Genomic DNA, 27,784 nt, shown 5'->3' with positions numbered 1-27,784 from the left:
TGCACTTGTTAGAAAAGCTAAAGAGTCTTGATGGTCTAAGACCACAATTAGCAGCAACGTGACCTGGTGGAGAGAGGATTCAAGGGGGCTGGACTCAAATTCCAAGGCTTTTCTGACTTGCTATGTGACTGTGGAAAAACATTTCTTAGCCTTCTATTCAGAAGGGTCTAAGGGGATGATCAGGGGAAAATAAAAGCAAAAAAAAAAAAGAAAGAAAAAATTGCCATGTAACCACAAGATTAGAATTAATTGATAAATATTACACTATTTTTAAGAAACAATATTTTTCACAGAATCAGGGCTCACTAAATATTTGTTGGGTGAGTACGAGAATGAGCGTGGAAGTCGGGGAACAAGGAGAAAATTATCACACACTTGATCTTCAATGTATTAACTTTTCTCTGTTTGTTTCCCTCCCTGTGATGTGGAGAATTAGTGACGACGGGGGGCGTTACAAAGTAAACACAAGATAGAAGTAACGTTACCTTCCACACGTAGGCTTAATATTTTTCTAAATTCTTTTATGTGTGCCCTCTCATTGAAACTCATTGGAACAAGAGACTGGGAATTTTATAGGCACATTTAATATATACTTGGTTGTTTTCACTCTTGCCAATAGGACTGATATTCTCTACCTTATCCTCTGTCTCTCTCATGCTCAGGGAACACCATGAGCCATTTCAGGGAATGATGCCAGGTTCCACTTGCAGATCTAGTCGCCTGAGACAAGTGTGGGCAACTGGCATGATCAGGTCCTCTGGGGATTGAGAAATTTACTCCAACTTATTTCCTCAGCAGGGCTGGCAATGACCTAAAGAAATTCTTCAGCCTCACCCCTCCTTTTACACTTCCGCTGTGGTGTAAATGGCATTATGTGGAGGGCAGAAGTACCGAGAGGAAAGTGGTGGAGATAAACTCAAGTAGAGAAAGTATCAGGAAACCAAGTGGCAGCCCTGAGCTAAAAGTAGGCACTCCCCAGTTCACCTCAACATCACCTTCAGTCAGCACACAGCCCTCATGTAGTTTCAGATCACCACATGGGAGAGTGAGTTCCGATTCACAAATCCTCATGGGAAAGATTTTGCTTCATTTCACCATGTGTAGGGTGCAGATTTGGGTGAGCACAGAGATATAACATGCTTTACCATGACCTTTTGGAGCTAGAATCTAGAAATGAGCTTTATCCTGAGGACTGTTGAAATCCTGGCTATCTTTGGGATTCTTTTTGCAACCTCAATATCACAAAGAGGAATCTGGAAATCTTACCAATTGGAATCTGGACATTATCAAAAGAAGAAATCTGAAAGACCTGTATCTCTGGAAATAGAAGCGTGATCTATCCATTCCTTGGTCTTCCTTATGGATTTCTCAGCTTTGACAGGGCAGAGATTATGTTGTACAGTTCTTTGTGTTATTAATGCCTGGGTTATGTAGCTGCTAACTTAGCATATACTTGATGATGATGATAGTTCCTGATGTGGCAATAGACTGAGAGCAGACATGAAACAGAAAAACGAAAAAGCCCAAAACTCTTAAGGAGTCCTAAATCTTGATTTTGGCCTTGTTAACACAATGCTGAAATCCATCTGAGCCCGTTAACTCTCAGCATTCTTTGTGGGAAAAAATGGAGAAAAGGCAATGGCACTTGAGAGTAAAATGTCTCCGCCTTTTGACTTCTGCTTTGACCTAGTCAATTCCTCCATAAATTACCTCCATTAGGCCAAACTCGTCTCCCTAATGGTGAAAGAACTCAAAACATGTTACCTTCCTGAATAAAGGGTGGTCATATCTTTTTTTTTTTTAAAGATTTTATTTTTTCCTTTTTCTCCCCAAAGCCCCCCGGTACATAGTTGTATATTTTTAGCTGTGGGTCCTTCTAGTTGGGCATGTGGGGTGCTGCCTCAGCATGGCTTGATGAGCAGTGTCATGCCTGCTCCCAGGATCCGAACCATTGAAACCCTGGGCCGCTGAAGCAGAGTGCAGGAACTTAACCACTCGGCCACCGGGCCGGCCCCTGGTCATAGCTTTTTTGACTCTCAGTGAGTGGAGGGCCACTCAGAACTCATTACTCTCGGCCTCCCACTGACTGTTGAGCAGGAGTAGTTTTCTACGGTGCCACATAGGATAGTAAGGTGTGTAGTGGTAGAGTTCTAAATAGAATGGTAAATTGTGTTATTGTATTACTATTGCTTAGAACTTTGTAATATAAGCCCAATTATGAAATCCTGAGCATATATCTCAAACCTAATTGCTTTTTAGGTTGAAAATGAGGATATGAACTAAATCTATCACTCTACAATGTTTATTGAGCATTTATTGTGTGTCAAGCACTGTGGTAGGTGATCAGGCTACAGAGCTAAATAAGATATAGTCCTTGACTTCATGGAGACACATGCACAAAGAAATAATTGCAACGTGGCAGGCAATGCTGTGATAGAAGTACATACACGGCGGCTTAGAGTCAGGTGTAGGGTTTCTAGGAAAGCTTTATAGAAGAGCAAATACTTCAATTAATTTTGGAAGGATGGATAAGGACTCCCCTATTGAATTTGTAGTGGGGTAGCATGGAATGATTGAGAATATATCAGACTGAGGGAAGACTGGAGATGCTTCCATTTTTCTTTTTCACGTACACACTCTTTCACATACAGGCTTATCTTGTTTTATTGTGCTTCACTTTACTGAACTTCACAGATACTGTGTTTTTTACAAGACCCTCCATCTGCAAAATGGTTACAACTCGCTGAAGGCTCAGATGATGGCTAGGATTTTTTAACAATAAAGTATTTTTTAATTAAGGTATGTACAGTTTTTTAGACATAATGCTATTGCACACTTAATAGACTATAGTATAGTGTAAATATAGTTTTTACATGCACTGGGAAAGCAAAAAATTTGTGACCCACTTTATTGCAATGTTGGCTTTTTGCAGTGATCTGGAACCAAATCCACAATAGCTCTGAGGTATGCTTGAACAACCTCTTTTCCAAGATATTTTGATTGTTGTCAGTGAAGTGGAGGCAAAGGATATATTAAATCAGAAAATCTTTTCAAAGCCAATACACATCATTGGAGAGAAGTCAAACACCACTGTTTGATCACCCCTTTGTGACATTTACTGTCCCAAAGCTCCACTAACCTTTCCTCTCAGACCAATTTGGGATGGCATTGGGAAGGAGTTGGAGTTTGCCATTTTAATACAATTTAGAGGCTCTGTGTAATGAGGCTGACATGGATCTTTAGTTGATTAGACTGTTCAGCAGAGGGAAAACCTGACTTAAAATTAGAAACTCAATCATCAGAGTCAATTAAGTAGACCTTATTCTTCAAGGGACCCTAATAACTATGTCCTTCTGGTCTTAACGATGCACCAGGCAATTCAGAATGCCTAACTCAAATACTTCCACACTTCCTGTCCAAATATTTTCATTCAGCCATCTTTGTTTCCATTAAAGTACAAATTTCACCAAACAAAGTTAAACAGGCAAGGAAGACTGTATTCAAGCCTATTCCAATAGGGGAGAGAAGCCAGAACTCAGTCTGAACTCAACTCCACTGAAACAAGGGCAGGAGGGTTTTTAGGCACACAGGTGAGCTAGTGGGAAAGTACTAGAGGACGTTAGGGGGAAGTCAGAGGCCAGCTGTGTTTGCTAATTGGCTTTATCCAGGGGAAAAATAAATTGCTCATACCTTTATGACAGGAGGTAATTTTGCAACTTGGAGCAAGGCACCCACTGAAGTTAGGCTCCTACCCTCCCACAGAGACTGGGAGATGTGGTACTATCTTCCTTGATGATTACATTTCAAAGGGATTTCTCCCAGGTCCTTGAGAAAGACATTCCTGGGTTGTAAAAGTAGCAAGAATCTTTTGAAAAGATTCACATCTCAAAGAGTCAGAGAAAGAATTTACAATTACAAGTTTTCTAAAGTAAATTCCCTAATAAAAGGGGGATCAGGATCCAGAGTTAGGAGGAGGCCTGTCTAAAGTTTAGTCAAGCTGAAGGAAATGTTAAGGCCAGCTTCGTCATTGATGGCATTTTGCCAGATACAACTTACCACACTCCTTTTTCTTGCATGCTTACTTCTAGTTCTTACCTTTGGCCTTCCGGGTAATTAAGCTTACAGGCAACAAACAAGCAAAAATAATTATGTCACTGAGAGATGGCTTTAGAATCCTTCTCCACTACTTCCACTCACTGAGAACTGAAACTGAGTTTGAACAACAATGGAAACAAATTCCTCCCTTTAGTAAGTGTCCTCTTGGTTTATGCAACATAGCGGCTGAAAGACCAGGCATCCTCCTACCAAGGTAGAAGACACCAACCAGAAACCAATGTTGAATTTGAGCAAAACAAACCTTTTCTAGCTGGTGATAAATAAATGGCAAGCAATAGGATACACTGGAGTATATGAGGAAGCCATTTGGTGTAAAAGTAATTTAACCTGACCTTGTTTTTCCAAAAGGGGCTGACGTGGCCATTGAGCCTGCATTGTGTATCTGCTGTAAGTATTTACTGCGTCCCAAAGACAAGAACAATGTCCTTTAAGATAAAGAAGTATAAAGACGCAACTTCCCCCACTTGGGCATTTCCTTAAGGAGAAGCATCTCTCCCTAGGCTAGAGATTGATTGCTGACCTGCTGTGACCACCCAGCTCTAGACAACAGACCTGTTACCTGTTGTGTTCATCAATTGCTGTGTGAATTGCTGTGCCAGCTAGGCAATCTTGTGACAATTGTAAAAGGGACATTCCAATCATGTGTGATACATGCTCTTTGACAGTATATAACCACTCTGTATACCCCGTACTTCTTTGGAGTGCAACATTATTTTGTGAAAGGATTCTCCCAGGCTATATGGTCCTCAGATCCGGCTCATAATAAACTCACCCCAGTTTGATTTACAGATTGGTCATGGATTATTTGCATTGACACTGGAAATGTAACAAAGTCTATGTCTTTCCAGAGAGCCCAGACTGCCCATATTGGAAAGGAACTCTGATTTTCCATTTAACTTCCAACTTATATATGTTGTTCCAGATAACAAGAAAGGAGTAGCGCTGCCCAACTCACTTTATGAGCCTCGTATAGTCTTGATTCCAAGAGCAGAAATTTGCAATTTTTTAAAAAGTCTTAGAAAACTAGGAATAGCCAGGAAATGCGTTAGCTTGGTAAAAGTTATATACCAAAAACCTAGAAAAAGCATTGTGGTTAATGAAGAGACCTTAGATGCATTTCTTTAAAGAGTAGGATATACTGTCACTATTTCACATAGTACTAGACACGCTGGTGAATGTTACCCAGAAAGAAAAAGACATAAATTCAAGGATTAGAAGCAAAAAGATAAAACTCATGATTTGCAAGTGATATGATTATCTATCTAGAAAAACCAACAGAGGTACAGGTCAATTCTTAGAGCTATTAAGAGTTTAATATGTTTGCTGGATTCAAGATAACTTTGCAATAATAAGAGCACGTTTCTTTATCTGTAGTAATCAAATAGAAAATGCAACAACAGAAAAGACATCTTTCTCAAGACAACAAAAAAGTTATCAGAAGTTAACTTACATAAGAATATATAAGATTTCTAGAAAATGACCTGAACAAATCAAGAAGCATTTTATTATCTTGGATATGAGGACTAAAAATTATTAAAAAAAAAAAAAATCCAGGGTTTGACCCATTGGCGTAGGGGTTAAGTTCTCAAACTCCGCTTTGTTGGCCCAGGGTTCGTAGGTTCAGATCCTGGGTGCAAACCTACACACCGTTCATCAAGCCATGTTGTGGTGGTGTCCCACATACAAAATAGAGGAAGATTGGCACAGATGTTAGCTCAGTGACAATCTTTCTCAAGCAAAAAGAGGAAGATTGGCAATGGATGTTAGCTCAGGGCCAATCTTCCTCACCAAAAATAAATAAATAAATAACTCACTCCACATTTTACTCCAATCCAGTTCATTCTACATTTACTTACAAATTCAGTGTAAATTCAATAAAACTTTAATCTGAATCTTTGAAGAAACTAAAATAAAATATTCTAACATCTCAGAAAAAGAAGACTATAGAGAGAAGACTTACCTTATCTGTTATTAAGAATGCTAAAAGATCATAGTAACAAAAATAGTTTCAAGAACATGTTGCCCAGGGAGACGGACCAAAGTATATATAGCAAAGGCAATTATGCAAACGAAATAGGAAAGAGCAGATGGTTTAGTGGATAGTGTTAAAAACACAGGCTTGCCCTTATGTGGAATAATAAAACTGAATCCCTCTTTCAATGGTAAATGCAAATGGTAGATTGGAGATAGATTCAGAACCAAATGTAAAAACCAGATCTATATGATTTATAGATCAATGTTTATATCAGAAAATGTAACAGGCCATCTTTGTGACCTAGAGGTGGGGAAAATATTCCTAAATAATGCTTCCCCCTAAAATAGTCCCACAAATTATTAGCAAAATAATTGATTAATTACCTCATAATTAGGTCTTTCTGTTCAATGAAGGGCATCATGGATAATGTTCATGGACAGACTACATATTGGGAAAAGAAGTTTAAATGTCTAAAACCGCAGGAGACTAATATTTAACATAAGAACCACGTGAAAATCAACAACAAGACAGGAACCCTCAATCAAAAGATGGGCTAAGGACATGATTAGGCAATTTATAGGAAAGGAAATCTGAGAGACTAACAAGCATATTAAAAGCAGCACAAACTCACTACTAATCCGAGAAATACAAATTAATCAACAATGAGACATCACTTTACATTTAAACTGGCAAAAAATGAGAAAGCTGGACATTGTCAAGTATTGATGGAGATATGGGGATATCTCTCCCAGAGAGCAGATACTCGTGCAGAGACCACTCTAGCAGAACTTAGTCCAAATAAATATCCCCATACTTTATGACACAGCAATAGTACTTCTGGATAATCAACCCAAAGACGTTCTCACATAGTTCCATAAGGAAACATTTTCAAGGAAGCTCATCAGAGTGTTGTTTTGGGGGGTGGAAATTAGAGGCAATCCGGGTGTCCAATCCTGGGGCAAAGACAGATTGAAAGTGAAGAATTCCCACCGTGAAGGACTATGCAGTGAAAGAAATAACAGACTACATATGCCCAGAGCTCCATAACTTGAGTTTTTAAAAAGAAAGAAAAGACAGAAACAGGAATGAAATCTATAAACAATTTAAAGTTTATCTGCAAACAATGTATATTTTGTAAGAGCAAACACATACAAAAGGATACACGTAAAACATATTAGAACACTTGCTTGTGATTTGGGGTGCATGGGTGGAGAATAGGAGTGGGAAAAGGAAAAAAAAGAATAAAAGAAATTAAGCAAGAGACTAGCATGAACCTTTGACAATAACGGGCTTTCTCAGGAGTATGGTTAACTCAAATATGTCTATATCTATCTATCTATCTATCTATCTATCTATCTATCTATCTATCCATCTATGTATCTATATATCCATCTATGTATCTATCTAGCTATCTAATCTACCTAAGTTAATATCTATATTAACTCCTTTATATCTATCTATTGTCTATCTATCTATCTATCATCATCATCTATCGATCGATAGATCTACCTATCTACTTACCAAGGGACATGGAAATTTCCAATGCCAGCTAGAAGTGCAGAATGGAATCATAGAATGTCCTTGTTAGAAGAGGCTGCTTACGATTGAATTTTATATATAGGCTCGCCCTCTACAAGAGTCTTCTTCAAACTCTAGTTTCTTAACTAAGAGTACATGTCAATTCTAAAAGAAAAAAAAAAGAAGAAAGGAAGGAATCAAACACACTCAAAGAATCATTATTTAAGTAAGATAGATATAATGAAAATTACTGAGTAAAAGAACTTCAGTTATAAAAGAAAAAAATAAAACCAAGTGCAAGATTAATAGATTTGCCAAATCCACAATACAAGATAATTTCCAGGCAAATCAATTAGTTCAGTCCAAGTATAGTCACACTGAGCATATCATGCAGTCTAGACATAGCAAGACAGACTAAATTTCAAGTGACAATGTAGTTATTTTAATGTCAGGAAAAATATCCTCAGGGTGCTGTGGTGTGTTCCTAGTTCACAGTTCATTTGGAGAAAGTTTGAAAACTCATAGTAGAATGTAATCTTACACTTTGCTTAATGTAAATTGCATCTGTTTTGTCATTTTTGGTACCCAAGCAAAAGAGTGTGACTTTTCAATAGTTTAAAATTCTAGAGAAAGAAAACAAATTGTTCACCTAATGAATTTTACAAGAAAATAGCAGCTGCTTTTCACATTAGTAGACATCCTTTCTCAAGCAGATGGATTAGTTTCTTTGGGGAAATGTTATAAACAGGAAAAAAACAACACCCTTCCCACACAAATTCTTTTAAAATTTTCCTTTGGCATTTGCTTAATATCTTGGTTAAAAATGTGATTCACATGAAACAGCATATCCAAATTGAAGAAACTGAGTGCAAAAGCATGAGAAAAGTTAGATGAGACTTTAGGGCCCATTTACCATGAGAGAGCTAGAATCAGAGGTCACCACAAGTGACTTCTCATTGTTATGAGTGCTCAGGAGAAACATTTTAGGGCTTTCATCCAGTCATCCAAAATATATCAGAGTACCTCATTCTCCAGGCACTGTTCTCAGAACTGTGAACAAGGCTAGCAAAACCCTTTATATCCTAATGGGATCACACAGACAAGAAATGTGAAAACAAGTAAATTAATAAGATAATTTCACATAACATTAGCATCAGGGAGGAATAAACAGGAAAAGTAACAATGAGACAAAGAGGGGAGGGAGAGTGATAGTGAGCATGGGTGTATATGTTGGCAGTGGTGGCTACTCCAACTAGAGAGATTAGAGAAGTACTATCTGAGGAGCTGACATAATTCAGGTGGAACTGAATGGCAAAAGAATGATATGATAGATAGGGAAGGGTGTTTTAGGAGAGAGAAACCAGTAATTCAGGAAAGAGATTGGCATACATATATGGCGACAGAAATCAATCCAGTGTGGTTGAAGTGCAGTGATCAAATTGGAGAGTGATTAAAAGTGACAATCAAAAGGAAGATGGGGTTATATTATGCAAAACCTCATAGGCTATGAGAAGGAGTTTAGATTTTTATTACAACTGCTAAGTATTGTGTTACGTGGGGACTGAGGGTAACAGGATCTAATTTACACTTTGAAAGATCATTCTGGCTTCTAGGGGTGGGGAACAGGAATAGAAACAAGAGGACAAATTAGGAGGTTCAGGCTAAGGTTTCACCAGTAGCAATAATTGGCTGTGGTTTGATTCAGGACACATCCTTAGAGGACTGGCTGATGGATTGGAATTGGCGTGTAAGGAAGGAAAGAAACAAGTCAATTCTGAGTTTAATATGTTATGTAATCAAATGAAGATGTCAACTAGGCAGTTGGATGTAAGAGACTGGAGGTCTTTGGTGAGGTGAGAGTTGGAAAAATAATTGTAACTTAACTAGAATGCTTAGGGAGAGGGGTGCGCTGATGAACTAATTTTTCTGAAGAATTGGGAGTTGACAAAACATCTTTCTGGCTTCTAGAAAATCCTTCTAAAATATATTTCCACTTACCTATCTTAGACTTTTATAATACAATGCAGTATGTATTCAATGTACATAATATGTCCAATGAATGCTTACAGATTAAGTGATTAATTAGTAGTTTACCATACCATAAAGATTTGTAGTCTTTAACCTTTCAATGTTGGTTGAAGCATCGCTTAACGACAAGATTGAGGTGCTTGATTGGGCAATTTTGTCATCTATAAAATGAGTAGAACAATATATTCTTGCAGGGTTATTGTTAGAATAAGGGTGAATGTATGGAAAGTAACAGGTATCAATATGTAGTAACTATTATTGTAGATTGAATTCTGGTCAGTGTAGATCTACCTGTAAAGCAATATGAGAAATTGTTTCTCTGAAGTAAAAGGCTCCAAATGAAACTTCTTCAGGGAAAGTGCCATTTCAGGAAACAATACTCAATAGGTAAGATTTCCTGTCAGAATTAAGATAATGGCTTCTGAGCGATCTCAAGGTTATTCAGTCTTTGACTCACATTGAACACCTCTATTATTGGCCTCCAAAAGCCCAAAGTTATGTATTTGTATTAGTCAGCATTCTCCAAAGAAACAGAACTCATAAAAGGTATGTGTGTGTGTATATCTGTATCTACATCTATCTATATGTCTATATATATATCACACTACAGGAGAGTTTCAATATGCCCTAAGGATAATATGACTTCTCACACATTTGAAGGAAATTCTATTTAATTTGACAGTATTTACTGAGTTTCTGCCATGCTCAAGGCACTGGAGTAGATGGAGGTAGTAATAGGAGAAAAGATTTAGAAATTGGTAAACTATAACCTCTATTCTTCTTGTAATTATAATCTAGAAGGAAGAATAAAAGGAGTACATATATAGCCATCATACAAGGCAAAATATAGTCAGCAGCCCAAGAATAGAAACATTCATCTAGTGATTTATTGGCCAAAATGTCTTTTTGTACTTTTAGAGAAAGAGGGTTGGGGCAGCCAGCAGACAGCTACTACCTTTGAAGAATTTGCCCAATGCCCAAGAATCTGAAGAAGATACTCAGCCTATTTTGTAAATAGTCTCCAGCTCTGACAGCAAATCCTTCACCATGACTTGATTCTGTTCTCAGTCTTCAGATTTAGGTCTCCATTGAGAAGTTAGAAATATGCTTCTAGGGGCCAGCTGGTGGCGTAGTTGTTAAGCTGCATGCTCTGCTGTGGCAGCCCAGGGTTCACAGGTTCGGATCCTGGGCACAGACCTACACACTGCTCATCAAGTCATGCTGTGGTGGCATCCCACATACGAAATAGAGGAAGAAGGGCACAGACGTTAGCTCAGAGCCAATCTTCCTCACCAAGAAGAGGAAGATGGGCAACAGATGTTAGCTCAGGGCTACTCTTCCTTGAAAAAAAGAAAAAAAGAAATATGCTTCTATAGGTGACATCCAGCCAACACAGCACCTAAGAGCACAAATGCCTTTAGGAGATACAGGCTGTAGATCCCATAACTCAAAATGGATATTAAACACCACCAAACATTCTCTGTGCCTTTCGCCTGTTCTTGACCTGACATGGGAACTGTATCTCTCATCTAATGTCCACCCCCTTGGTCTTCCCTGGGCCAAAACCCAGAGACCCTTGCATTTTTTGACAGAAAGGATCGAACTTGCTGACTTTGGCCTTTCCTTGTGCTAATTTTTCAGTTTGAAGGTTTGCTCTGGCCACAGCGATTTTAGTCTATCTTATCAACTACTTTTGTTATATAATATGGACTTTAGTCCAGATTGGTAGCTGGCTCCAGCTATACTTTAGCTACTAGTTCAACAGCTGTTGAGTTCTGAGCAAGCTTCCAGTAGAACTGGACAAAGTGATGTGATGTCAGTGCTACCAAACCACACCCTTCCTCAGTTTACATTGCAATGTAAACTGATTACAAAATTATTTTTGGTGCTTTCCTTTGAGAAACCTTGACACTTGCCACAAAAAAACAAAGCCAGATGTTTTAAAGGATTTGATTCCTCTCCACCCATCTATGTGTCACTCATAAAATTAATGGCACATATCTTTGGAACTTGAACTCTGGTGATGCAAGTCATATAAAGCCTGCAGTGTCTAGGAATAAATAAGGCTATGTCTGTAATAGTCATTCATTAAATATTTCTTGTGATTAGATTTTTCTCCACTGCTTCTTACCATTCTTTCCCTATTGTTTTATTCATTCAATCAATCACTCAGTTATTCATCAAATATTTATTGAGTTCTTGCTATATGATAGGGAATGTTCTAGGTATAGAGAATAAATCAGGGGAAAAAAAGAGATAAAAATTCCTGCCCTCATGGAGCTTTCAGTCCTTGTTATAGTAGAGGTGAAATAACAAATACATCGACATAGTATATATATTATAAATGGTCATAATTGGTATAAAAAATAAAGTAGGGGAAGGGGATAAGGAAGCTGGGGCCAAAGGAGGGGAGGGGTTCAATAGGGCACTTCTATGTTAAAATGCTTGGAGATTAGGAAGAACTGGCAAAAAAATAGATTGAGAAAGACTGGCAAGTGAGGTAGGAGGAGAAGAAGGGATATGTGGTTTTGGAGCTCAAGAGGATGAGATAAGAACTAAGAACTGGTTTACCAACATGGAGGCCTTTTGTTACTTGACAAGAACAGTTCCACCGGAATGATGGAGGTTAAAGCCTGATTACAGTTATTTAGGAAATAATGGAAGAAGCATATGAAAAAGTTCAACATCATTAGTCTTCAAGAACATGAAAATTAGCACCATAATGAGATACCAGTATATCCCACCAGATTGGATTAAATTAGAAGGACAACAGCATCAAGTGTTGAGTATATGGAGATTTGCGTTGTTAGCAGCTATGTAAATTAGTAAAACCACCTTGGAAAATTAACTGGCAGTATCTACTGAGCTAAACATGACCCTATGACCCAACAATTCCACTCCTGGCCATATACCCAGTAGAAACGAATGCTTATGTGTAACAAACACATATAAGGATGTTCCTAGCAGCTTTATTTATGATAGAAAAAAACTGGAAACAATCCAATATCCATCCATAAAATGGACAAATAAATTGTTATATGTTCATACAATGAAATATAAGAAATGAAAAAGAATGGAACTATTGCTACACACAACAATACAGATGAATCTCACAGAAATAGCATTGCATGAAAAAAGCTAGACACAAAAGAGTGTATACTGTATAATTCGATTAATATGAAATTCAAAAACAGGCAAAATTAATCTATGGTGATAGAATAGAAAATAGATATTACCTATGGGGAGATAGTGACTGGAAAGGGGCATGAGGGAGCTTCTCTTGAGGACCAGTATTATTCCAATTTTGTTCAGAGTCATGCTTAAATGTTATACACTTAAGATCTGTGCACGTCATTGTAAGTCATACATCGATAAAAAAAAGATTTTAGAAGTAGAATTGGAAAAAGGGAATAGGCACAGCTTTTTCATTTCTTCCTCTAACATGGACATGAAGTTCAAAGCATATAGAATCTTAGAGTGGGAGAGGATTTAAAGATGATCCTGTCCAAACTCCTTCCATGGGAGCCTGTGAGGCGTGCTGCTTTCCTGCAGACCGGAGTGTGGATGTGTGGCTTTGGGTATTGATCACTTTTCTAGAGGTCTACACATAATTTTGGTTGACTCTTTCAATTATGGTGGTGTTGAAGTCAAGAGCCAAAGTATAATAAAATAGACTTAGAGTAAACTTAAGGAATGACTTTCTTAAGGCTCAAAGGCACTGAAACATGTGCTCCACATGGAGATGGGAAATGATGACCAACTCCTCTGTGATATTTTGTGAAAAGAAGCACCATCTCTGAGTTGAGAAGGTATATGTATTTCTGGTAGAAGGCAAGGGGTGTGCCAATGGAAATCCTGGATTATTCTAACCTGGGAGTTTCTCCACATATGAAAGAAATATTAAAATCTTTTTTGTTTGAATGGCATCACTTCAATGTTTTTAGGTGAGCTGGTATAAAGATAACACACACAAGAATGCTCAAAGTAATGTCATACACCCAATGTCAACCACTCAACTTGTTCTGAGGCCACATTTCAGTTTGTGCTGGTGAGGAACCTTTCCCTTTGTGCTGATTTGGAAATCGCTAGTGACTCAGCAAGACCAAGCCCTCTCTTCTTTGAAGCCAAGCCAAACTTCCGGACCTACACCTTTCCTCGCCAAACAGTGAAACCTGAGCCACGTGAAGCTTCCTTAGCGGTCCTCAACAGTGCTATGTGGCAATAGCAGTATGGACTAGAGCTCATGAATTGGAAGAAGGAGATTGCTGGACTAGAGATAATTTTCCTCCTGCCTTCTCTCTTGGTCATGCCAGGGCCATGTAGGAAGGGAAGTCTTCTCTTCTCTGCAGGAGGCACAAATTCAGAGGGTGGAAACTGGCTGTTGGAGCAGCTGGCACGGTAGGGAAAAAGCTGTTCACTTTGTGGGGAGGAGTTGGAGCAGGGAGTAGAGAGGAGAGTCAGGGAAACCCTACCCCAGTACTGCAATCTGCACTGTAGGAAGTTATGTAATTGAAGTTTCATCAGCATCTGGGTTGCTGAAGCCAACATTGTTCACCTCCTAGGACATGAGTCACACTTAAACACATACACACACAACAATCTACATGATAATATCTTTGGGGAACTATAAATTTCAAGATATTCATTCTGATATTAGAAGATAGGAGGATGATAGTGACAATTAAAGGGGTATATGGCCTTCAAAACAACCAGTGCCACAATACTTGCACAAAAATGGTAATTTAGAGATCAAAATGATGCTCACATGCAGCATATATTTCATTAACTACATGGATTGAGACGTGAATGGATATTGCCTAGTAGGCCTTTTAAAGGTAAACTCAGATAAACTAAAACTCAAATTTCTTTAAATAATATATTTTAATTTTTCAAGTACTAAATTGGAAAATAAATTTAATGATAATTTAAAAAGTTTGGCTAAAGTGTAGGGAAATAGAGACTCATATATGAGAGCATAAATTTGTATACGTTTTGCTGTGGAGCAATTTGGAAATATGGACCAAAGTTCTTAAAAGATGAATTTTATTTACCCACTAATTCTAATTCTAGGAATTTTTAAGGATATCATTAGAACTGATTTCAAAGACTGTGCTATTCACACAATGGGATAATATGTTGGTGTTAAAAATGATGTTTTTAAGAATATATTCCTCGATATGGAAATGTGGAAATTTGCTCAAGGTAAACTAATGAGCGGGAAAAGCATATTAAAAGACATTAAAACACACTGTAAACAACATGATCCTATCTTGTGAATAAATCTGTAAACAGTTGCACACACAAAAAATTCAGATGAACTTTTTTATAAGTAGTATGCATTTCAAAATTATTTCTGTTGAAAAGCTCCAAATTTCAGCTGGAAATAAAGGAAAATGAAATACAAAGTAATGCAACTTAAGTCTTAATATTAAATGTCTAAGGCGCCGACCAGTGTTTCTCGGTCTAATGAGCAGACATTAGAATTACTGAGGATAGTTGGTTTATTTGGTCTGGGGCCCTCCTAAGCTGGTATTGTTAAAGATTCTCAGGTGATCTCAATGTGCAGCCACAATTTGGATCTTCTGCATTAGAGGCAGTGGTTTTCAAAGTGTGCTTCCCAGACCAGCATCACCAGCATTATTTGGGAACTTATCAAAAAGGCAAATTATTGGTCCCCACCCTAGACCTACTGAATCAGAATCTCTAGCAGTGGGTCCCAGGAGTCTCTGGTTTAACAAGTCCTCTGAGTTATTTTGATTCAAGCTAAAGTATGAGAAACACCATGTCAGGGAATCATTAGAAACAATGCCATCAGTTTTCAGATGATCAACCACAAGAAACCTATTTTTAAAAAGGCCTGCTCAGAGCTCTACATGTGTTGAAGGAGGTAATCAAAAGAATGTGACCACTGGTTGACCCTCGAGCTTGACACAGGAAATCAGAGGCTGCTCACTCCTTCCCCTGTCCTTGGGATGTAGCCTCTGCCTACCTTTCCCACAGTGGGAGCCTTGAAGAAGTAAGGGGCTAAACCGACACACGTGAGAAAGCTTTGCTTCCACTTAAGCACATGATTATGTGTTTCCAATTCCTGAAAGTGATACTTTCATCAGTTACCACAGTTGATGATCCTTTCCCGCAGTAATACAACTTCCATGTTACAGCCAAAGGGAAATTTTCCACATGCAACACTAATCATACTATCTCCACACCCAGGCTTAAAAACATCAAGGTTTTCCATTACCCACAGGCTAAAGATCAAAATCCCCAACATGGCTTAGGATGCCCCAACATTCTGACCCCAGGCTGTTTCCTCACTCTTGTGTCACATGATGTTCTCTGGTGAGTTCTTGCTTTGGCCACATTGGCTTTCCTTCTGTCCCATGGACTCCCAACCATTCCTCCTGCCACAGACTCTTTTCACATGCTGTGCCCTCTGCCTAGAACACCTTCCCCTCCTCATCTTGTCTATTTAATTCCTGCTCATCCTTTAAATCTCAGTTCAATCATCACCTACCACAAGGCAACATTCCCTGACCCCTCTGACTGGTTCATACCCTTCTTTTATATATTTAAAGAGCACAATAGTCTCTCCTTCAGAGCACTCCTCCCAGGTATGATCTTGCTTTTATCTGTGAGACTCCTTGACTAAGACCTATTTCCCCCACCATTTGCTCAGCTCCACATGGCCAAACTTTCCTTTGTATCCCTGGTATACAGCACAGGGCTTCACATATAGCAAGGGCTCGAGAATGCTTTTAATGAGGGATTGGATAAATGAATGAATGAATAGTAGTTTGGCTACATAGTAGTAGTTTGGCCAGGACTTCCTACTGTTTAAGTTGTTGACAGTAGTCATTGACTTGCATCACATCATCCACATCCCTTGTTCAAGGCCCGTATAACCTTGTAGGAAGGGCAACAAGACATTCTGAAAAGTAGTTGCGTCTCTTGTGTATCACCATAGTCTGAGTCTTGAGATTGGTTTGAGGGAGAAAACTGAACTAGGAGTCACGTGTTTTGCTTAGCTATGATTCTGACTCTATTAGCATGTACACACTAGCTTTGCCACAGTGAATTGGACACGAACCATTTACTGCTTTCTGGCATCATATTAACAGGCTCTGCCCATCAGTTTCTCTCATCTGAGCTTGTTTTGACAAGCTTAAACTTTCACATACCAAGAGCCTAAAACAGTACTTCGCTGAAGTCAAAATAGGTGTTTAATGTATGTGGAGGGATTCGCATGAGAGCAAAACTTTGGCCTAAGAAGCCAATGACTTGGATCATAGTGGCAGCCTCGTCCAGTTGAGGGAACAAGGTGTCTGTGGATGTACCATACTCCACAGGAAGAACATGAGTTCTCCTGTGAGGAAGTGGTCAGACTTGTCAACAGCAATAGTGTATGCAAAACAATAACGAAACACTGTTTTTAAAGGATTGAGGGAAAAGAACTTTGGACACAGAATTTTATTTCAAGTTACATTTTCATTCAAAAGATGGCTTAAAAATATTCTTAGGCATATATAGCCTCAGGTTTATGTCATAAAGATATCATGCTGAATAGACTTTTGAAGAAAGTTCTAAATAAGAGAAACATATCCAGGAGCTACTATAAGAAATGAGAAAAAAGGGTGATCAAATATTTGGTGAAGTATTGTTCTCTATTTAAAAAATCTGGAACCACAGAAAAGCAGAAGGGGAATTATCTAATCCAGAACTAAAATTTAGATAACATGAATACATGAATAGAGAGATAAAACACAGTGAAGTATTTCTGAAGGCAAGATAAAAGTATCAACACATTAAGCAACCAATAAAGGTATATGAACATATATGGATCTTATAAGAAAAAAATAGAAATACAATATTTAAAGTAGTAGAAGAAAAGTCAATCTATCCCTTGGGAAGCAGGAAAAGAGAATAAAGGAATTAGGAAGCTGTGAAAATGAATAAACACAAACTGTCTGGGCTGCTCAAAGGTAGCGAATTGAGATCTAGCAAAGGTTTGGGGAAGAGGCGGAATTAAAAAACATTTTGGAGCCAGCCCTGAAGGCCTAGCCATTAAAGTTCTAGCTCACCACTTCGGGGGCCTAGGCCTGGTTCCTGGGCATGGAACCACACCACTCATCTGTCAGTAGCCATGCTGTGGTGGCAGCTCACATAGCAGAACTAGAAGGACTTACAACTAAGATATATAACTGTGTACTGGGGCTTCAGGGAGGGAGAAAAAAAAGAAGATTGGCAACAGATGTTAGCTCAGGGTGAATCCTTCCCAGCAAAAAAAGAAAAAGACCATTTTGATTGGGTTGTTTGTTTTTTTGGTGTTGACTTGTATGAGTTTTTTTTAATGTATTTTAGATATTAACCCCTTATGGGATATATGGTTTGCAAATATCTTCTCCTAATTAGTAGGTTGTCCTTTTGTTTTCTTGATGGTTTCCTTTGCTGTGCAGAATCTTTTTAGTTTGATGTAGTCCTATTTGTTTATTTTTTCTGTTGTTTCCCTTGCTTAAGGAGAGATGATATTCAAAAAGATACTGCTAATACTGATGTAAAAGAGTGAACCACCTATGTTTTCTTCTAGGAGATTTATAGTTTTAGGTCTTACATTCAAGTCTTTAACTGATTTTGAGTTAATTTTTGTGTGTGGTGTAAGATAATGGTCTACTTTCATTCTTTTGCGTGTGGCTGTCTAGTTTTCCCAATACCATTTATTGAAGAGGCTTTCCTTCTGTCACTTTATGTTCTTGGCTCCTTTGTCAAAATTGGCTGTCCATAAATGTGTACATTCACTTTTGAGCTCTCAATTCTGTTCCATTGTCGTGTGTGTGTGTGTTTTTGCTAGTACCATGCTGTTTGTAGTACACTTTGAAATCAGTGAGCGTGATGCCTCCCAAGCTTTGTTCTTTTTCCTCAGGATTGTTTTAGCTATTCAAGGTCTTTTTTTGTTCCATATACATTTTAGGATTCTCTGTTCTATTTCCAAGAAAAAAACAAACAACCTGATCAAAAAATGGGAGGAGGATCTGAAAACACATTCTTCCAAAGAAGATATAAAGATGGCCAACAGCCACATGAAAAAATGTTCAACATCACTAATTATTAGGGAAATGCAAATCAAAACTACAATGAGATATCACCTCACACCCATTAGAAATACAAAAAATAACCCATTAGAAAGACAAAAAATAACAAGTGTTGGAGAGAATGTGGAGAAAAGGGAATCCTCATGCACTGATGGTGGGAATGTAAATTGGTGCAACCAGTATGGAAAAGAGTATGGAGAGTCCTCAAAAAATTAAAAATAGAAATACCATATGATCCAGCTATTCCACATCTGGGTATTTATCCAAAGAACACAAAAATACTATTTTGAAAAGATATATACACGCCTATGTTCATGGCAGAATTATTTACAATAGCCAAGGCTTGGAAATAACCTAAGTTGTCCATCAATGGATGAATGCATAAAGACAATATGGTATACACACACACACACACACACACACACACACACACAGTGGAATACTAATAGGCCATTAAAAAGATTAAATCTTGTCATTTGTGACAACATGGATAGAACTTGAGGGTATCATGCTAGGAAAAATAAGTCATACAGAGAAAGACAAATATCATATAATCTCACTCATATGTGGAAGGTGAAAACAACAACAAGCAAACTCATAGCCACAAAGGATAGACTGATGGTTACAGGGTGGAAAGGGTAAAGGGGCATATTTGAACAGCAACAGATGGAAACTAGACTTTTGGTGGTGAACATGATGTAGTCTATATAGAAGTCAAAATATAACGATGCAGCAGCTGGCCCTGTGGAAGAATGGTTGGGGTCGCACACTCTGCTTTGGTGGCCCAGGGTTCACCAGTTCGGATCCTGGGTGCGGATCTACACACTGCTCATTAAGCCATGCTGTGGCGGCATCCTACATGCAAAATAGAGTAAGATTGGGACAGATTTTGGCCTAGCAACAGTCTTCCTTAAGCAAAAAGAAGAATATTGGCAATAGATGTTAGTTCAGGGCCAAACTTCCTCACCAAAAAAATGATAATAATGATGTATACCTGACATTTATATGTTATAAACCAACGTTATCTCAATTAAAAAAAAAGAAATAGAAATATTTTAAAAAAGACATTTTATTGGAGGACAAGCCCTCAGTCACTTAGATTTAGTTATTCACCCTTTCTTATCTGATCATGGCAAAACTGAGGAGCCTCCATGATGGCCTTTGTTCTTACTCACCCAATGTGTAGTCAAATGAAGCTATTTGGAAAATAGGGATTTTGTTTCCCCTGCCCTAGGCCCCAGGAAAGTCCTTGGAAATCTGGCCAGCTCTTGAATTTTAAATTAGGGAGCTGGCTATCAGAGACAAATGGCAGGCCAGGCTAATAACCATCACAACAACTAATGTAAGTGTGCCAGACACATGGTCTCCCATGTGGTCTGCTCCCTGTTCTAGGGACTAAGGATAAGTGAGTTGTTCGAAATGTGCAGCAATCTTACTTGTCAACTAGTTAAACAATTGGGGGCCAGAAGAGCTTTAAGAGACAAAAATCCTTGAGCACCAGAAGTTTAAGTATATGACTTTTCTACGTACGTAGAACTCCAAACATTGGACCTTGAGAGTAAGTTCTAAATGGAAGTGGGATTAGCTAGATTGCATGGGAAAGAATTAACTTCCTGAGTTGGATTAGCTTGCAAGGGCATTAATCTCTTTCCTTGAACATTCTAATTTCAAAGAGATGTGTTGATCTCCTGCTTTCTCAAGACAGCATAGCAATGAGGGACATATGTATTTGTGGTGTGAGAAACCCTCCCTGGTAATTTACCTGATTCTTTCCAAATTGAGCACATGTCTCTGGCTTGATGGAAAAATTGACCAAGCTGGGCAGGCCTAGAAAGCCTCAATTCTGCAGGATATGTCCAGTAAGTGGTGAGTCTGGATGCTTTCTTATGGGGGTAGACATTCCAACACTCATTTTAGTAAAGCCAGTCCCAGGGTCAGATGGAGGAGCATTCCAAAGTGAAACATCTTCTGGCATGCAACGGGGAGCAATGGGAAGTTCGTATTCATGGCTCTTGATTCCTAGCAGTCATGAGCATACACATGCTTTGCCAGCATACACAATTAGCCTTCTGGAGGGAAAACAAAAAAAAAGAATGAAAGAATATAAAAAAGGAATTTTAGGGCCTACCACTTAATCCCCATTAAGTGTACTTAATTTTTCTTAGGTTCTGGAAGCAGAGATTAAGTAACATTCAAATATACTTTTATAACTTTTCCAAGTTATAAAATTTTCCAAGTTTTTCTCAAGAATATTGCTGACTGGCTTATTTTACCTCACTAATTTTTCAGGGCTCCTTAGGATTTCTAAATTTTAGGGTAAGCCCTCTTTCACAACGTTATATTAACAAGTTGAATTAATAGAAAATACTATAAAACACATGACTGCAACATGCAGTTTGTGTAAAACCGGACACACACATGGAAAGTTCCTTCGTAGCCCTAGCCTATAAAACTTATTTACTTTTGACATAAGTCAGAGTTGGAGATGTGTGTGTCTTTGTAATTTAGGCCTCACAGTTTACCTCTTTGGGACTCCACAGAACTTGCTCAATTTAGTCCTCACCACAAAACTATCGTTTCTACTTAGTGCCAGAAGGATTCCCAGAGACTGAAACTTCGGCTGGCAGGCTCACTGTGCTGATCTAAAACAACGTCTCAGTCTGGGGCTGTGGGTTGGCTACTTGTCTTTTTGTTTGTTGGTTTTTCTTTTTCGCATGAAGAAATTTCCTTTATTAACTTTTTTCTTTTTACCTTATATTTTAGTTGAAAAAATTTCAAATATACCAGGAAGATGAGAGACTGGTTTAGTAAACACTGTTTTACATACAATCTAGATACAACAACGGTTCACATTTTGGAATATTTGCTTATCTGTTTCTTTCTCTCTCTCTTTCCTGAATCCATTTGAAAGTAAATTCGTCATGACACTTTATCCTAAATTATTCCACTGGTATTTCCCCCGAATAAGAACATTCTTCTACATAAACAATAGCATGAGCACACCCAAAACATTAACTGTTATTCCCTAGTATCATCTTATATCTGATCAATATTCAAATTTCCCCAGTTGTCTCTAAAATGCCTTTTGACTAGAACTCAATTTCTTTAAATTTGGGGAAGTCCCGTAGCATTTATTTTGCTTTTCTTTGTATGAAGTTGATTTTTAGATGGGACTGGCTAAGCTGACTTGCAGAACATCCTACATTCTAGATCCATCTGTGTGTTTCCTTGTGGTGATGTTTTAACTTGTTGCTCTAATCCTGTATTTCCTGTAAACTGAAAGTTAGGACTATATAACCCTGAGGTCTCATGTCACTCTGTTTCATTAAAACAACTGGAGAAGAACTTAGTTAGTTTTACTAAATATCTTTTTCTCCTCTCTCTCTTCCTTTACCTTTCTTACTAAGTCACTTTCTAGGCTCATTGGTCTTCTCCAGGTCTCTCCTGACTTTCAGTTCTGCAGCCCTGTGTTAAAGCCATATTACCCTTATTTTCAGGGCTGCTTTGACATTGGAGAGAAAATGTACTCTAGGAGCTTTATTTTCATTAACTATTCTTTGATTTTAATGTCCAAAGCTTAAAACATTGTCTTTGTAATATATTAGTGGCTTCCATGAAGACAGTTTTTATGGTCCTAGAGTTTGAAATTATTTCAAGTCCCTTTAGTCCAGCCTCATTTACATATCAATCAATTAACTAATTCAATAGGCCTGTGTTCCAGGTACACTGATAGTCAAGAGGGATAGAAAATGATTAAGAGAAAGTTCCTGCCCTTGTTAAACTCAAAGTTGAATTGGGAAACAGACGTGTTAATAATTATCATTTCATTCATGAAAAGTTTCCTTACTTTCTCATTTTGCATTCAAAAAAAGACTTTCTCCATGTTCCTACAGCATTCTATACACATGCCCAGCATTGAGTTTGTCTTACAGCTTTGTGATTATTCAGTATGTTTTGCTTTTCTCTACTAGACTGAGAGTTCCTTGAGTTTTTTGAGGTGTTTTTTTACCTCAGGGTCTCTAGCTCCTAGCATTGGTTCCTGAAATAATGATAGATATTTGATAGTAAATGTCCAATAAATGCCTGATAAATGAAGTGTTATGTGTTAAGTGTTCTTAGAGAAAAATGTGTTAGCCATAATTATAGAGATATGAACAAAGTGGTGTAGAAATATTGAGAAGGCAACTTTTGAATTGGAGTTCTAAAAAGATGAATAGATAAAGACAAAGGGAAGGATATCACCGGAGAGCGAACTGCATGTAAAGTGGCCCATGGTTTCCAGAGAACAAAATGACATTGTAAAGAGCAAAATATAAGGGACAGGTTATCAGGGGGAGAATGTAGAAAGGTGGGTTGGGCTTAGATTTTGAAGAGTCTTGACTGCCAAGCTAAAACTGTTTGAATTCTATCCCATAGGCAGTAGAGGGAAAACAGAAGCTTTTTAAGATAAGGAATGACATGATCACTTTTATTTTTTCAGCACAATTATTCTAGTATAGGACTGAAATGGAGGAAACTGCTGTCAAGGAAGAGAAATGAAGAAGAAAAAAGAAATGGAGAGAGATACAGTGAATTGTCCCACCTCACAGGGCTAGCCAGTCATCATACCGTTACTACAAACTGGAGCAGGGCAAGGCTATTGAGTTTAAGGTTGTAGGATATGGGCAAAAGTGTTGTTCAGAGGAGGGTGAGGTAAGAGAAACCAGAGTTAGCTAGAATGAAACCATGGATCAGGGAGGAATTAGGCTGGGTCATAAAAATATCCAAGGATTGTTAGATAGGCTGACAGGAAAAGAAGGCGTTCTAAGCAGAGGTGAAACAGTGAACGGCACAGACAAATTGCTGGGTGGGTGCTGGTGGTGATGTAGGGACAGGAGGAAACAGGGCTGCAGAGATAATCAGGGGCTAGTTGGTATATGGCTCTTAAGTTAACAACATTCAAAAAACATACATAGCTTTGAATTTTTACCCTCTACGGCTCTATTCTGGCTATCATAAGTGGTTTATTTATTAGTCATCTAGCTGGATACATGAAGGGTTAGTTAGTTAGTCAGTTAGTTGGTTACTTTAGAGCCACATACCTTATAAAGGACTGTTTCCTGGCTATGGGTTTTCCACTGGTGAGTGGTGGGTAGGCCCCTTCTTCTGGAAACAACTAGACTGAACTATCCTAGGCTTTCTCATCAACACTTACCACAGAGGAAACTATAGTTGAAACTCATTGATAGGTTGATAGAGTCAATGAATAAAGCGTGCTAAGACAGGACTCTGAGAATCCAAGCACGTCCTAAAGAGGTGCTCACACACCTCCATTCATGCAGTGCCTTACACCGTGTCTGCCAATCCCCACCCAGAGGAAGAGGTGTGGCTGAGAGGAATTTTGCCCTCAGGTTTGCTTCCCATAGATTCTCATACACCTCTTTGGGTGCTGGCAGCAAACAGAAATTTTTACATTGCCTGGTCCAGGGACTGGGGAAAAGGAAAGCTGACATGCAAGGCTTCTCCCTGAGGGCCTCAATCCAACCAGCAGCTTTCTGCTGAGACTAAAAGCATTACAGAGCCCAGCTTCTACTTACCCACTGTTTCTGTTTGTTTGTTTCAGTTCTCTCCTTTCTCTCTCTATGACCTACTGTGTCAGAGGGGGCCTTGGAAGCATGAGTGGTCCAAGTAACTAAAAAGTGAGGGACCGTGGTAAACCCCTCTACTTCCCCCCGTTCCATTCATCCAATGAATCATTCATTCATTCATTCCTCCGTGTGTTCAACAAATATTTAGGGAGCCCCTACTATGTGCCAGGCACTGTTCTAGGCTTTAGAGATACATCAGTGAACAAACCAGATGCACTTCTCTGTCATCCTGTAACTTAACTTCAAGCGAAGATAGACTGATCCTAAATAATGAATACATGGGTAAGTAAAGTATAGAATAGGTTAGAAGACAATAAGTACTATGGAGAAAAAAAAAATACAACAAGGACCAAGGGATTGAGAGTGCAGGGGGTGATAGAAAGGAGGTAAGAACTGCAATTCAAAGAAACGGTGGTCAAGGAGGCATTGGGAAGACAGCTTTTGTGCTCCTTAAAGGTGGTGCCTCCTTGTAGCAAAGTGTTGCTTCCTCTATTCAAGAAAGTTCTTCAGTCGGTGCTATTCTCAACTTTTCCAGGCCACCAGGGAGTGTTTTTTACTATGGAAGTTCCTTTCATCAAAAAGACCAACAGCTGGTACAAACCAAGCCCTTCACCTTGACCCCAAAGACTTGGGTTGCTTTTAAATCTTTGTACCTCCTCTTATGAAGAATCTACAAAGGAATCCTGAGAATATCATTCTCTCCAGTGTCTCACTTCTTTGCATGACTCTCCCCTTCCTACAGTCTGTATTCACAGCTCAACAGCCACAATTATCTGCAGAATTCAGGAGAACTCTCTGAATTTTCTGGAAAATTGAGGAAAGATTGTGCATAGCTCACTGTTTTTGAGTAGGTACTCTATTCAGGCACCATTTTTAGCTTTCCCATGTAGTAAGACTCCCAGCAACCTTAGAGGAAGTGCTGATATTATCCAGTTTTACAGAGAAGAAAATTAAGATTTAAAAAACTTAACTTGTCTGTGGTGCTAGTATGTTTAGAGTGAGGATTTGAACCCAGTGGTTTGCTCTAGAGCCCACACAACGTCCAGGAGTCACTTCGGTATTCACATCAGGCCACTGCTAAGCCAAGTTAAAACTTTATCTTTTTGCAAGATTATAAGTGCCTGACCCAAAGTATCTTAAATCATGCCTTTCTGTAATACGATATAATATATATATATATATTTTTATTGGTACCTGAGCTAACATCTGTTGCCAATCATTTTATTCTTCTCCTCCCCAAAGCCCTCCGAGTAGGTAGTTGTATATTTTAGTTGTAGGTCCTTCTGGTTGTGGTATGTGGGACGTTGCCTCAGCATGGCCTGATGAGTGGTGGTGGGTCTGTGCCCAGGATCCAAACCATCAAAATCCTGGGCCCCTGAAGTGGAGCAGTGAATTTAACCCCTCGGGCACGGGGTCAGCCCTTCATATAATATTTGATATTACTTTTCTATCCAGTCCCTCCCTCTCCCCCAAAGAAAGAAAATTTAACAATAAACAATAAATTAAGATCCAAAAAAACTTAGAACATGGTCTTATAACTTAGCCCACTTTAAAGATGGAAAGAAGGGAGGACAAATAGAGCCCCCAAAAAACAATAGTTTCTGGAGTCCCACAGGTCATCACCACAAAAAAAGTTGCATACTCTTATTTCACTGATGGTATATCTAACTTATTCAAACTGCTTTTGACAAGCATTTACTAAAATGCCAGACTAAAATGCCAGACACCGAGTTGTGGGCACTGATATAACCCACATTTCTCCATGTCAATAGTGTTAACAATATTAATAGTAATAATCCAAATTTCACTAGGTTTTGCTGCCGCATACTCACAGAGGTTTTCAGTCCTGAGGAATGAAAGACTTGATTAAGAAAAGTGTTTGCTGGGGGCCGGCCCCATGTCTGAGTGGTTAAGTTTGCGAGCTCCGCTTTGGCAGCCCAGGGTTTCGCCAGTTCGGATCCTGGGCTCGGACATGGCACCGCTCATCAGGCCATGCTGAGGTGGCATCCCACATAGCACAACCAGAGGCACTCACACCTAGAATATGCAACTATCTACCGGGGGGCTTTGGGGAGAAGAAGAAAAAAGAAGATTGGCAACAGCTGTTAGCTCAGGTGCTAATCTTTAAAAAAAGTGTTTGCTTTTTTATTTTCTTTAACAATATAAATTTTTTTAAAAACAAAGTTTTGGGAGGTAAAACCTTTAAAGAGCAAAGGAAAGCCAAAATTGGAGTTTATTTTGGTGGAATGAATAGCTATTTCCTTCTGGGAGCAACTCACCGTAAATTCCAGAGACCCATGTAATTAATTTATATTGATTACAACCCCACTTATCTGTGTATCTTCATAATCATTTAAATGAGGTACACACCTAGTGTGAAATCAGTGCTCAGAGGGACTTCCCCTGAAGGGAGTATATACTCTCCTATTGTCTTTTTTTGGGGGGTGGGGGGGGAGATTAGTCCTGACCTAACATCTGCTGCCAGTCCTCCTCTTTTTGCTGAGGAAGACTGGCCCTGAGCTAGCATCTGTGCCCATCCTCCTCTACTTTATATGTACGATGCCTACCACAGCATGGCTTGCCAAACATTACCAAGTCCGCACCCGGGATCCGAACAGGCAAACCCCGGGCCACAGAAGTGGAACATGCGTACTTTGCTGCGCCGCCAGGCCGGCCCTATTGTCTTAAGTGAATTAGTAAGGGCAAGAATTAGAGGATGATATGCCCAAAGTTCAAGACACTCCTGTTTATCCAAGTGGGAATGATATTAGGTGCTTGCTCTTTTTATTTCAGGGAATGCTTAGATTCATACACATCTGGAAGGAAATTGTATAATTCTCTTTAATTTCTTTTCAACCATAACAATTTCCCCAATCTGCCCTGAAGATTATGGAAACTGAAAGTCAACAGTAGGCTGTGTTGATGCCCACAGGCGCTCTGGAGATTTGGCAAATGAAACTTGTCATCATTGTTGCAATCAAAGGAGAGTCAGGAAGATGTAAATCATTAATTTTGAAGAAAGAAAGAGACTGTGGGATTTATCTTGCTTGAGAAGAACCAGATTTACTGAGGCATGGTTTCGTGTATGCCCATTTTAATTGAATTAAAAAAGCCTGATGGATTTTTCTATAAAAAGCATTTACTTAGGGTATTCCCTTGGCAAGGTCATGTTCCAAAGAGCCCAAGGGAAGTGGACCCAAGAGAAATGGTTTGAACATATGTTGTAGAAGGGCAAGCTGCAGGAGAGAGAGAGAGAGAGAGTCAAGGCTGGGAGAGTGAATTTAGATGGAGCTGTGTGGAGGCTACAGAGGAAAATCTGCTGCTTTGAGGGAAGTAACAGTCAGGGCAGGGAAGTTGGAGCAGGTTTACATGCATTCCCTTTGCCCTGATGGTTCATACCCATGTATTCTCCAGATCTGCCAGGTTGTCTCCCA

General features: G+C 38.8%; 1 long non-coding RNA gene across 1 annotated transcript in view; it reads right to left on the bottom strand.

Annotated features, from left to right (window-relative positions):
* The window catches only part of LOC102147427 (uncharacterized), a 275,708-nt gene that overhangs the window by 20,082 nt on the left and 227,842 nt on the right, over nt 1-27,784 (bottom strand). The window contains exon 4 of the long non-coding RNA XR_002807849.2: nt 20,486-20,792. This is a non-coding gene — a long non-coding RNA (uncharacterized lncRNA). The remainder of the gene's footprint in view (nt 1-20,485; nt 20,793-27,784) is intronic.

The sequence above is a fragment of the Equus caballus genome, chromosome 5 (assembly GCF_041296265.1).
Source record: "Equus caballus isolate H_3958 breed thoroughbred chromosome 5, TB-T2T, whole genome shotgun sequence".
Classification (NCBI taxonomy): Eukaryota; Metazoa; Chordata; class Mammalia; order Perissodactyla; family Equidae; genus Equus; species Equus caballus.
This window is presented reverse-complemented; position numbering and strand designations above follow the sequence as displayed.